The 12,202-nt window shown below is 38.1% G+C and overlaps 1 non-coding gene across 1 annotated transcript; it reads right to left on the reverse strand.

The window, feature by feature from the left end:
* Nucleotides 1-8,004: 8,004 nt before the first annotated feature.
* Nucleotides 8,005-8,110, reverse strand: LOC118630328. The gene has a single exon (XR_004959571.1). It is a non-coding gene; the product is annotated as a U6 spliceosomal RNA (small nuclear RNA).
* Between the last annotated feature and the right edge of the window lie 4,092 nt (nt 8,111-12,202).

Genomic DNA, 12,202 nt, shown 5'->3' on the forward strand with positions numbered 1-12,202 from the left:
CTGTGAATAGGTCCTTTATTTCTTTGGTTAAGTTTATTCCTGGGTATCTTATTTTTTTGCTGCAATGGTAAATGGGATTGTTTTCTTAGTTTCTCTTTCTGTGAGTTCATCATTAGTGAATAAGAATGCCATCGATTTCTTGATGTTAATTTTGTATCCTGCTACTTTTTCAAATTCATTTTTATTAAGTCTAGTAAACTACAGGTCATTGAAAAAAGAAATAGAGGAAGATATAAAAAAGTGGAAGCACATACTCTGTTCATGAATTGGAAGAATTAACATAATTAAAATGTCCATACTACCCAAAGCAATCTATAGATTCAATGCAATCCCCATAAAAATACCAACGACATACTTCACAGAATTAGAACAAATACTTCAAAAGTTCATATGGAACCAAAAAAGACCTCGAATAGCCACAGCAATCTTGAAAAAGAAGAACAAAGTTGGAGGGATCACATTACCAGATTTCAGGTTATACTACAAAGCCACTGCAATCAAAACAGCCTGGTACTGGCACAAGAACAGGCATATAGACCAGTGGAACAGAACAGAGAACCCAGAAATGGACCCAAGGCAATATGCTCAATTAATATTTGACAAAGGTGGCAAGAGCATACAGTGGAGGAAGGACAGCCTCTTTAATAAATGGTGTTGGGAAAATTGGACAGCTACATGAAATAAAATGAAACCACACCATCAACTTACACCCTACACAAAAATAAACTCAAAATGGATAAAAGACTTAAATGTGACTCATGAATCCATAAAAATCCTAGAAGAAACTGTAGGCAACAAAATTTCAGACATCAAACACTGCAGAATTTTCACCAATACATCACCTAAGTCAACAGAAACAAAGGAGAAAATGAACACATGGGACTACATCAAACTCAAAGCTTCTGCACAGTGAAAGATACAATCATCAAAATGGAAAGGCTACCCATTGTATGGGAGAGCATAATTGCCAATGATATATCAGATAAGGGGTTAATTTTTAATATATAGAGAGTGCTCATACAACTCAACAAAAGGAGGACAAAGAACTCAATTAAAAAATGGGCAGAGGAACTAAATAGACACATCTCCAAACAGGACATACAAATGGCTAAGAGACATATGAAGAAATGCCCAACATCACTAATCATCAGAGAGATGCAAATTAAAACAACAATGAGGTAACACCTCACACCTGTCAGAATGGCCACCATCAACAAATCATCAAACAAGTGTTGGCGAGGGTGTGGAGAAAAGGGGACTCTAGTACACTGCTGGTGAGAATGCAGACTGGTGCAGCCACTATGGAAAACAATATGGTGTTACCTCAAAAAATTAAAAATTGAACTTCCATTTGATCCAGTGATCCCACTTCTAGGAATATACCCTAAGAAGCCTGAAATACCAATCAGAAAGAATATATGTACCCCCATGTTTGCAGCAGCACTATTTACAATAGCTAAGATCTGGACACAGCCCAATTGACCATCAGTAGACAAATGGATAAAAAAGCTGTGGTACATATACACAGTGGAGTACTATGCAGCTATAAGAAAAAAAGATCTCTTATCCTTTGAGACTACATGGAGGGAGCTGGAAAGTATTTTCCTAAGCAACACAAGCCAAACAGAGAAAGACAAGAATCATATGATCTCACTTATTTGTGGAATATAATGAACATAACAGTCTGAGGAATGGAGTAGTCCCAGAGATGTGGAAGTGGGGTACAGACTGACAATCCCCAGAAGAGGGGGTGGTGGGGGATAGATAAACCACAGAACTTATATGCATGTATGCATGAACAATGGACATGGACAACAAAGCTGGGGACAGGGCAGGGAGGGAGGAGGAGGGGCAAATCAGTGGGGGAAAAAGGAGAAACATCTGTAACAAAAATAAATAAATTAATTAATAAAAAATAAATAAATAAAAAACTCAAAATACAAAAAAAGAAAGAAAGTTATCTAGCCCTGGCCAGGTTACTTAGTTGGATGGAGCATCATCTTGTGCACCAAAGGGTTGGGGGTTTGATTCCCAGTTAGGGCACATACCTAGGTTGCAGAGTTTGATCCCTGGTAGGGCATAGATGGGAGGCAACCAATCAATGTTTCTCTGCCTCACCCTTTCCTCTCTGTCTAAAAATCAATAAAACCATATCCTCATGTGAGGATTTAAAGAAAGTTAGCTATTCATTCTCCAGTTCAGACTATAATTGCTTTATCTTTATACTCATATCAGTTTCCTGTTTCTGTCCTGGAGCTTATTTAATTCTGCTTTATGTTAAAGTGATGTTATGCTGTAAATTCCCACTGGTTGCAATTATGTATAATTTATCCCCTGTGTTTTTTCAGTAGCCCACATACTGCTTTGTACATAGGTGATACTTAATGAATGATTTTTGAATTCTTTTTTCTTTATTAATATTTTAGAGAGAGAGAAAGGGAGAGGGAGAGAGAGAGAGAGTAACATTGATGAGAAAGAGAACATTGATTGGCCTTCTCCTGCATGTCCCCCATGGGGATTTGGGCCCACAACCTGGGCATGTGCCCTGACTGGGAATTGAACCAGTGACCTCTTGGTGCATGAGTTGATGCTCAACCACTGAGCCACGCTGGCCAGTCTGCTGTAGGTTTTTCATATATGGCCTTTATTATATCAAGATATGATCCCTCTATTCCCACATTGCTGAGCATTTTTATCAGAAATGGGTGCTGGATTTTGTTGAATTCTTTTTCAGTGTCTATTGATATGATCATATGGCCTTTATCTTTCATTTTGTTTATGTGGTGTATCACATTTATTGATTTGCAAAAATTGTACCAGCCTTGCATCCCTGAGATGAATTTCAGTTGGTCATGGTGACTAATTTTTTTCGATGTATTGCTGGATCCAATTTGCTATTATTTTATTAAGGATTTTGGCATCTGTGTTCATTGGGAATATTGGCCTGTAGTTTTTTTGTTTGTAGTGCCTTTATCTGTTTTTGGAATTAGAATCATGCTGGCCTCACAAAACGAGTTTGGAAGTCTTCCTTCTTCTTCAGTTTTTTGGAATAGTTTGAAGAGAATGGGTATTAGTTCTTTGAGTGTTTGGTAAAACTCCCCGGGGAAGCCATCTGGGCCTGGGCTTTTGTTTGCTGGGAGATTCATGATTATATCGTCAATTTTCTTAGTTGTTATTAGTTTGTTCAAGTTTCCTATCTCTTCCTGGTTCAGTTTTGGGAGACTATGTGTTTCTAGAAATTTGTCCATTTCACCTAGATTGTCCAATTTGTTGGCATATAATTGTTCATAGTATTTGTTAACAATCCTTTGTATTTCTGTGGTGTCAGTTGTTACTTCTCCACTTTCATTTCTGATTTTGTTTATTTGGGTCCTCTCTCTTCGTTTCTTGGTGAGTCTAGCTAAGGGTCCATCAATCTTGTTTATATTTTCAAAGAACCAGCTGTTTGTTTAATTGATCCTTTTAACTCTTTTCTTTGTGTCTATGTCATTTATTTCTGCTCTCATCTTTACTGTTTCTTTTTTTCTACTTGCTCTGGGATTTACTTTTTGTACGTTTTCTAGTTCTTTAAGTTGTGAGGTTAGATAGTCAATTAGAAATTTTTCTTGTTTTTTTTTGAGGTAGGCCTGTAGTGCTATGAACTTCCCTCTCAGAAATGCTTTCGCTGCATCCCAAAGATTTTGTGTTGTTGTGTGTTCATTTTCTATGGCTTCCAGGAAGTTTTTAAATTTCTTCCTTGATCTCCTTGGTAATCCATTTGTTGTTTAATAACATGCTATTTAGCCTCCATGTCTTTGAATGTTTTTATAAGAACGAGGTGGAATGAGGCAGTGCAGGGTCTCCGGAAGTGCAAGTTTATTGGGAATTAGCCTGCCAGACTACCTCTAAGGAGAGAGTAGAGAGTGGCTTGTACAGACTAAGGATTTTTAAACTTAGGGCCGTGGGGGTGGGGTGGGGTGGGGGCATCTTTCAGCTGAGGACTTGTGGTCGTCTTTGATTGGTCAGGCCCGGGGTCTCCCAAGTTCTTGATTGGTGGGGGGCTAGGGTCTCCTGAAACTTGTTTTTCTTGTCGAGCGACCGTTTTCAGTTTTGTGTGGGTTAGGGTGGTTCCATCATTCCGTTCTGCCTGACTGGATTGATGGGTTTTGGTTTCTTGGAATGAGGGGCTTAGGGCAGTAATAAGGAAGTTGAGAGCTAACAGTTTTGTATGTTTTTGTTGTAATTAATTTCTAGTTTCATGCCATTGTGATCTGACAAGATGCTTGATGTGATTACAGTCTTCTTGAACTTGTAGAGACTTAGTTTGTGTCCTAACACGTGGTCTGTTTTTAAGAATGTCCCATGTGCACTTGAGAAGAATGTGAATTCTGCAGTTGTGGAGTGTAATTCTCTGTAGATATCTATCAAATCCATTTGATCTATTGCATTATTTAGAGTCTCTGTATCCTTGTTAATTTTTTGTCTAGAAGATCTATCCAGTGATGCCAGTGGGGTGTTGAAGTCCCCTAATGTAATTGTATTGCTGTCAATTTCTTCTCTGAAATTCTTCAGAAGTTTTAAAATATATTTGGGTGTTCCTATGTTGGGTGCATATGTTTACTAAGGTTATATCTTCTTGTTGGATAGATCCTTTCAGTATTATATAATGACGTTCTTTGTATCTAGTTATGACCTTCATTTTGAAGTCTATTTTATCGGATATAAATATTGCTACCACAGTTTTTTTTCTTCCCGTTTGCTTGGAAGATTTTTTCCATCCCTTCACTTTCAACATATGTGAGTCTTTTGTTGTGAGGTGGGTCTCTTGTAAACAACATATATATGAGTCTTACTTTCTTAGCTAATTAGCTGCTCTGTGCCTTTTGATCAGATCATTCAATCCATTTACATTTAAGGTTATTATTGATATGTACTTATTTATTGACATTTTTGTTTATTGTGGTTATATATTTTTTTCTATTCATTCTACTAATTACAGCTGTCTTATTAAAATATCTTGCAGTGCTGGTTTGGTGCTAACATATTCCCTTAGCTTTTCTGGGAAACTATTTGACCTTCTATTTGGAATGATACCCTTGCTAGATAGAGTAGTCTTGGATTCAGATCCTTGTTTTTCATTACCTTGATTACTCCATGCCATTCCCTTCTGGTCTATAGTGTTTCTGTAGAGAAGTCAGCTGATAGCCTTATGGGGGGTTCCTTTGTAGGTAACCTGTGGCTTATCTTTTGTTGCCTTTAAGATTCTCTCTTTGTCATTAATTTTTGGCATTTTATTATGTGTCTTGGTGTGGGCCTGTTTGCGTTCTTACACGGAGCTCTTTGTGCTTCTTGAAGTTGAATGCCTTTTTCTTCACCAAGTTAGGAAAGTTTTCTGTCATTGTTTCTTCAAATATATTCTCTAACCCTTGCTTATTTTTTTTCTTCTTCTGGAACTCCTATGATGTGCACATTGTACATTTTCAGTTGTCCCACAGCTCTCTTAAGCTGTCTTCCTTTTTCTAAACAATTTTTTTTTTCTTTTTGGTTCTCTAATTGGATGATGTTTTCTACCCGGTCTTCTAAATCGCTGATCTGGTCCTCAGCTTCTTTAGTCTGTTGGTTATTTCTTTCAATGTGTTCTCTATTTCTGCTTTGTCATTCTTCATTTCCAATTGGTTGGTTTTCAATGTTTCTATATCTTTACTCATGGTGCTGATGTCCTTACTGTTGAGCTTCCTCATTGTCACCACTCTGAACTCTACCTCTGATAACTTGATTAACTGCATTTATTTATCTCTTCTTTGTTAGAGTTCTCCTGTTCTTTTATTTGAGATTTGTTTCTTTATTTCATAATTTTGGCTATCTCAGTGGGTTTTGGAGCCTGTCAAGTTTTCCCTGTGGGTGTCAGTATTCAGCTGATTGTGGCTTCCTCTACTGGGTTTGGATGAGTATGAGAAGACCCATGTTAAACACCACTGTCAAGATTTACTTTCCTGGGTAGATTTGCAGGCCCAGGAAAGGTTCAGTTATTCTCTAGCTTTTTGCCTGGAAGATATTAGTCTGTTACTTGATGAGCCTTGTAGCCTTCAACTGAATAAAAATATCTCTTAGGTGTTCAGGGTAAGAGGATTCCCAGAGGGTGGAGCAAATGCTTGCTGGCTGTTAATGATCCTAAATTTGCATTCTCTGGCCTGGCTGGGTGGTGTTAAATTTTTGAGGGAGGGGCTATTGCTTCTCACAGAATTCTGGGAAGGGGCTCTTTGAGTAATATGGCTACTGTCCTGTGAGAGAGTGATTCAGCAAAAATCTCCCATTGCCCTCCCAGCTCTCCAAGCTCTTGAGTCTCCACAAAGTTCCATTCAAGTCCACCCTCCCTCTACTGGACCCCAAGGTGAGTGGCTGTAGCTAATTTAGTGCTCTGTCCCCACCCTCTGTGCTGTGGAGCTGGCTTGGGATGTTGATCCCGGGGGAGCTTCTCACAAATAAAACAGCTGCTGTCTGTGGGCTCCCAGCCCACCCTCCGAAGTTCCTACCAGGCTTTATTTAGTGTCCTTTTTCTGTCCCTGTTTATATGGGTCCTCTCTAACTGCTTTTCTGTTGCTTTTTCCTGCCAATTTGCCTTTATTGTAGTTGCAATTCTAATCTGGTCCTGGAAGATGGTCTGTGTAGCTTCCATTCACTCTGCCACCATTTTCAAATCTCAAGACATGATTTTCCCAATAGGTATGGTCAACAGTTGCTGTACAATTGTCCCTATCTTAATAACAGACACATGGAGACTTTTGCTTCTGGCCTGAAAGAATACATACCAGGAACAGTATTTACCATTCTAACTTAAATAACTAGAAAACAGGAAAAATATATGAATAACAATTTTTACATTTTCTAACATATCAGGATGCTGGAGGAAAATAAAACAAATACAAATCCTTGATGGTACTGAAATAATTGGATAGCCATATGTGAAAACAACAACAACAAAAAAATAAAGAATATGGATCCTACTTCAAACTATGTACAATTATGTATAAATAAAATTAACTTAAAATTGATTAAGCACCTAAATGTAAGAGCTAAAAATATTAAACTTTTTATTAAAAATATGAGTAAATATATGTGACCTTGTGTTAGGCAAAGATTTCTCAAATTGACCATAAAAAGTATGAACTATAAAAAAAATAGGTTAAATGTCATTAAAATTATAAACTTTTGATCTTCCAAAAACTCTTATAAGAATAAAATGTCAGGACACTGGCTGTGAGAAAATGTTTGGAAAACATGTATCTAATAAATGCTTATTTTCAGAATTAAGAACTCATAACTTCATAATAAAAGGACAACTTATTTAGAATATGGGGCAAAAATTGGTGCATTCATAGATGGCCAATAAGCATATAAAAGGATGTTCAGCATTACAAATCATTAAGAAAATGCAGATAAAAATCACAATGAGATACTTTTCTATACCTACAAGAATGGCTCTCAAAATAGCAAGTTTTGGTTGTGAGATGTAACAATCTCATACACTGCTGGTGGGAATGAAAATTATGCAGCTGCTTTGGAAAATCATGTAGCAGTGTACAGTTAAATATACACTTACCCAGCAATTCTACTTCTAAATTTTTACCCAAAAGAAAGAAAAACATACACCCTTCCAAAAAACTGGTAAAAAAAAATTTCATAGAAGCTTTATTCATAATAGTTTCAAACTGGGACTAAATCAAAATTTCACCAAAAGGCAGATGGAGAAGCAAATTGTGTAACCATAGAATTGATGATATTCACTAATAAAAATAAATAAAATACATACAACATGGATGAACCTCAATAACATTTTGTCAAGTGATAGAAGTCAGTCATAAAGGAATACATGCTGTATGAATCCATTTATTTGAACTCCTTTAAAGGGCAAAACTAGGGTGGTAGAAATCAGATCTATTTACGACAAAGGGGTCAAGTGTTGGCAGAATGAAAAGTGTTCTGTATCATGCTAGTGTGGTGGTGCACATATGCCAAAACGAATTGAAATGTGTATTTCAAATTGGTGAGTTTTGCGTGTCATTCTTGTGCTGGAGCCATGCTAATCTTCTCTGTATCCTTCCTCAAATCGGTGAGTTTTCCTGTATACAAATTATGCCTCAATAAAACTCACAAAAAGACAGCCACCCATACTTAGGTAGTTTGTGCAGGCAGCAAAAAATACTCTTAGTTATTTTGCCTTTCTTCCTTTTCAATGACATTAAACTGGTGTTAACATCTTATTTATCATGTTTTGTTGAAATCTAACATTCACTAAAAGTGAAGAGGAGAATATGAATAAACAGAAACACTCTTTGGGAGGATGGTGTAAGCTTCTATTGGTAGAATGAAGTGACAGGAAAAGTAAATACTAATCAGTCATAATCTAATTAATTGCTAAGTGGTAGAACGCGATGTGAAAAGCTCCATGGAGATGACGATAGCTCCTTTGGCTTACAAGTGCTTTAATGGCTTTGAATCCCAGGTGTGGAAAGAGAGGAGGAAAAAAATCCAATAGCAAAGCTGTCAGACACTTTGGGTCTTTGGCTCTCAGAAAGAAAGGTCACTGCTGCCTTTTCCAAAATGCTAACAATACTCTTCTTTTTTTTTAGGCAGTAGTAGTAGTTCTAGTATCAGCTGAGCTAGCATGACGTTGGTGATTGACAAGTTTGCATCTCCAGATTTCTTTCATAACTGTGCTTAATGACATGGGGCTTGCTTAATATGAGAGTTCAGCAGGGTCTAGGGAGGCAGAAACCCAGCATGGGATCCGTGTGGCATCCACTCCTCACTGAACTCTGCTGTGGAATGTTCTGCTTAGCAAGTCTGGCTGTTGAAAGCAGAGAGAATTTTGGAAGTAAGAATACTATGGGCATAACCCAAACACTTCTCAGTGCCTGTTTGTGGCAGTCTGCTAGAAGTCCAATGTGAGTGGATGATGACATTTTCACCTGAAAGTAAATATATGGAGATAAGTTGAAAATCTGTTTTTATAGAAAAGTAGAAAATCAGCCTGGTGCTGTCAGTTGGTAATGGGATGGTTCAGAGAATTTCACCTAGGAGTCCAGAGCTCATATTGTGTAGAACATGAACCCATTAATCAAGTCCACAGGTTTGTGGCTCAGAGGGGCCCATGCTTGGTTTAATGTTTTGCTGTAAGCATCGTGAAATTACTGCTAATTTAATCTTTGAATTTGTGTTTGGTAAGTGAAACCCAATGGGACAATGGCCCACGTGTGATATGTGCAATGTGGGTGTCTGCCGTTCCTTTGCCTCCCCATGCATGTATAAACTACACAATGCACCATGAGTGTAGAATTCCAGTGGACCCTCAGTGCATGGGAGTTCAGAGAGACTTAAAGTGAGTACAAAGTAAGACTGAATATGTGGGTCCATGTACAGGCTCGAGAGCTCGAGAGACCACACTTTCTATTTGAACTAGAACTTGCTCCACATGTAGCACAAAGGTAATGACATTCTCAGAAACAGGAACAACCTAGAAATTGCATGTGCTTTCTTACTTGTGTTACTTCCTCACACCAGCCAACCATTTATGCTGAAAATGATTACTTAGGAAGAAAAAGAAAAGATCGGACAACTTATAGTTATTTTTTTCTTTTTAGTTCTTCATTATTCATCAGTAAGCTGAAGATAGAACAAGTTGGTAGAATCTGTGTATATCAAGACGTGACCTGAAACCAGCTGAGTGAGTTTCGTTCCCTGTCTCCACTGTTGCGGTCAGACCGAAATGCTATGCATGAATGAGTTACAAAATACAAATCATGTAATTCCAGTGATTGTGTGTACAAGTTTAATGTTCTTGTGTTTACATTTAAAACTAGCAATGTACAATATAAAGATAAGTGGTAGAATTGAGATAAACCACGGGACTTATACGCATGTATGTGTAAACAAGGACATAGACAACAATAATGCTGGGGGTGGGGCAGGATTGGGAGGAGGGTATCAATGGGGGAAAAAAGAAGAAACATCTGCAACAAAAATAAATAAATAAACATTATCAAAAGAAAAAAAAAACAAAGCGAACAAAAATTTTAAATTTTTCTTTATTTGTTTATTGCATCCTTTTGTTTTTGTTGAGTTTATAATTATGTATACACTGACAGATATTTTTAGAGTTTTCTGTATAAGGTAAGGCTGATTATTGTGTTTGTGACAATATACATGTAAATTTCTTTAAAAAAATTTTTGTTCCTTTTTTTTTCCTAATGGGAATATGGGGTGAGATTTTAAAATTAAAAATGTGTTTGTGCCATTATGTCACCCATCACAATTTTGAAAAAGTGGTTTTTATTTTGAAAAATAACCTGGACCACTTTGCCTTCTTTCTTTCTTTCTTTCTTTCCTTCTTTCTTTCTTTCTTTCTTTCTTTCTTTCTTTCTTTCTTTCTTTCTTTCTTTCTTCCTTCCTTCCTTCCTTCCTTCCTTCCTTCCTTCCTTCCTTCCTTCCTTCCTTCCTTCCTTCCTTCCTTCCTTCTTCTTCTTCTTATTGTTATTTTTATCTTTATTGCTGAGAGTATTACAGATGTCCTCCGTTTTTTCCCCCATTGACCCCTCCTCCTTGCTCCCACCCTCCTCCTGCTTTTCCCACACTACTGTATGTGTCCATTGGTTATGCATATATGCATATACATTCCTTGATTTAGCTCTTCCAAAATTGCTTTCTTTCTTATTGTCACCAGTGAGGGAAGATGTATAGTGAGGAGAAAAAAAATCACTCCCGAGTTCTAGAGAAATTCACCAAGGATGTGGCTCCATGAGCAACACCAATGACAAAATAATTGGATTAGAGTTGCAACTGAAGATCCACTTAATATGTGGGGCACTTTTCAAACTTGAGGTGATACCCTGGTCGGTTTGGCTAGCGGTTAGAGCATCAACCAGCGGACCCAAGAGTCCCAGGCTTGATTCCAGCCAAGGGCATGTATCTTGGTTGCAGTTCGTCCAGGCCCTGGTTGGTTTCTTGTGGGTGGCAACCAATCAATGTATCTCTCTCACATCGATGTTTCTTTCTCTCTCCCTGCCTCCTGCTCTATTTGAAGATATAAAGAAAAATATCCTCGGGTAAGGATTAAAAAGAAAAAAACAACAAGAAACTTGAGATGATGATGACATTCTAGTGTATTAACTGGGAGTAGTATCCTATAGGAATTCAAATAACACATCTGAAATTACTTTAAACCTGTTCTGTTTGTGGTGACTGCAAGTACTTTTCAAGATCACTGTTACTGTTTTGATTAAAAGTGGAAGATAATCACTGGTCATACAGATTAACATGATTCTATAGTCTGTGCCATCTCCGTATTCTCTGTGATAGCAGGCGAGTGGGGAGTCGGCACAGGAATGATAGGAAATGAGGTGGAGATCTCTCAGGAACGTGGTGTGGCTGAAGGGCCATAGTCAGACAGCAATTCCAGGCCCTCATTTCCCACTGCTCCTTCTCCATTGATTCAGATGACTGAGCCCAGCCCTCCCTTCCCGCCTGGTAAAGCAGTGCTGGCCACGGAGCAGAAATCAATGCTCACAACTGAAGAATGGGAAATGCAAGTCAGCCTGGAGCTGTGGTGGCTAAAGGTGATGGTGAAACCATGTTTACCTATACACAATCATGTTGGAGGTGAAGGTATGTGCTTTGAGAGATTGTTTTCCTCCAGAGATAAATGTGTTGTAGACACTCACTCCCATCCTGACACGCTCTAAGGAGGCTTTTATAAATGATGTTCTCTCACTTCCCTTTGTTTGGCTTTCAGCAGCAGGAAGCCAAGAAATGGCCCAACCTTGGTGTTGAGGACTCTGGGGAAGAGTTGCAAAAGAATCACCCGCAGGTGTGGAAGGCTATTCTGTGACCCCTGGTGTGCAGAAGGCCATGAAGAAATGATGAGATTAGAGGATCCAGAGAGCGACGGCGGTTGCCTTTCAGCAGCTTTCTCCTGTTGCCTTGAGAATAATTCAACTTGAGCAGAATCACTTAGGGCCAGGGAAAATAGTGCAAAGTGAAGAAAGGGCTAGAAATGAGAGTTGTCCACCGTAGGGAGAGAAGGGATATTTGAGCTTGCCCAGGATGTTGAGAAGAGGAATGGCTGAGCAAATCCTGTTAGGGGAATAGCAGAACATACTTTAATACTTTGAATTTTCCTAGGAGAAAAAAAAAAATGGATCTACCTAAGCATTAAGAACATTTTAGA

The sequence above is a fragment of the Molossus molossus genome, unplaced genomic scaffold (assembly GCF_014108415.1).
Source record: "Molossus molossus isolate mMolMol1 unplaced genomic scaffold, mMolMol1.p scaffold_m16_p_14, whole genome shotgun sequence".
Taxonomy (NCBI): Eukaryota; Metazoa; Chordata; class Mammalia; order Chiroptera; family Molossidae; genus Molossus; species Molossus molossus.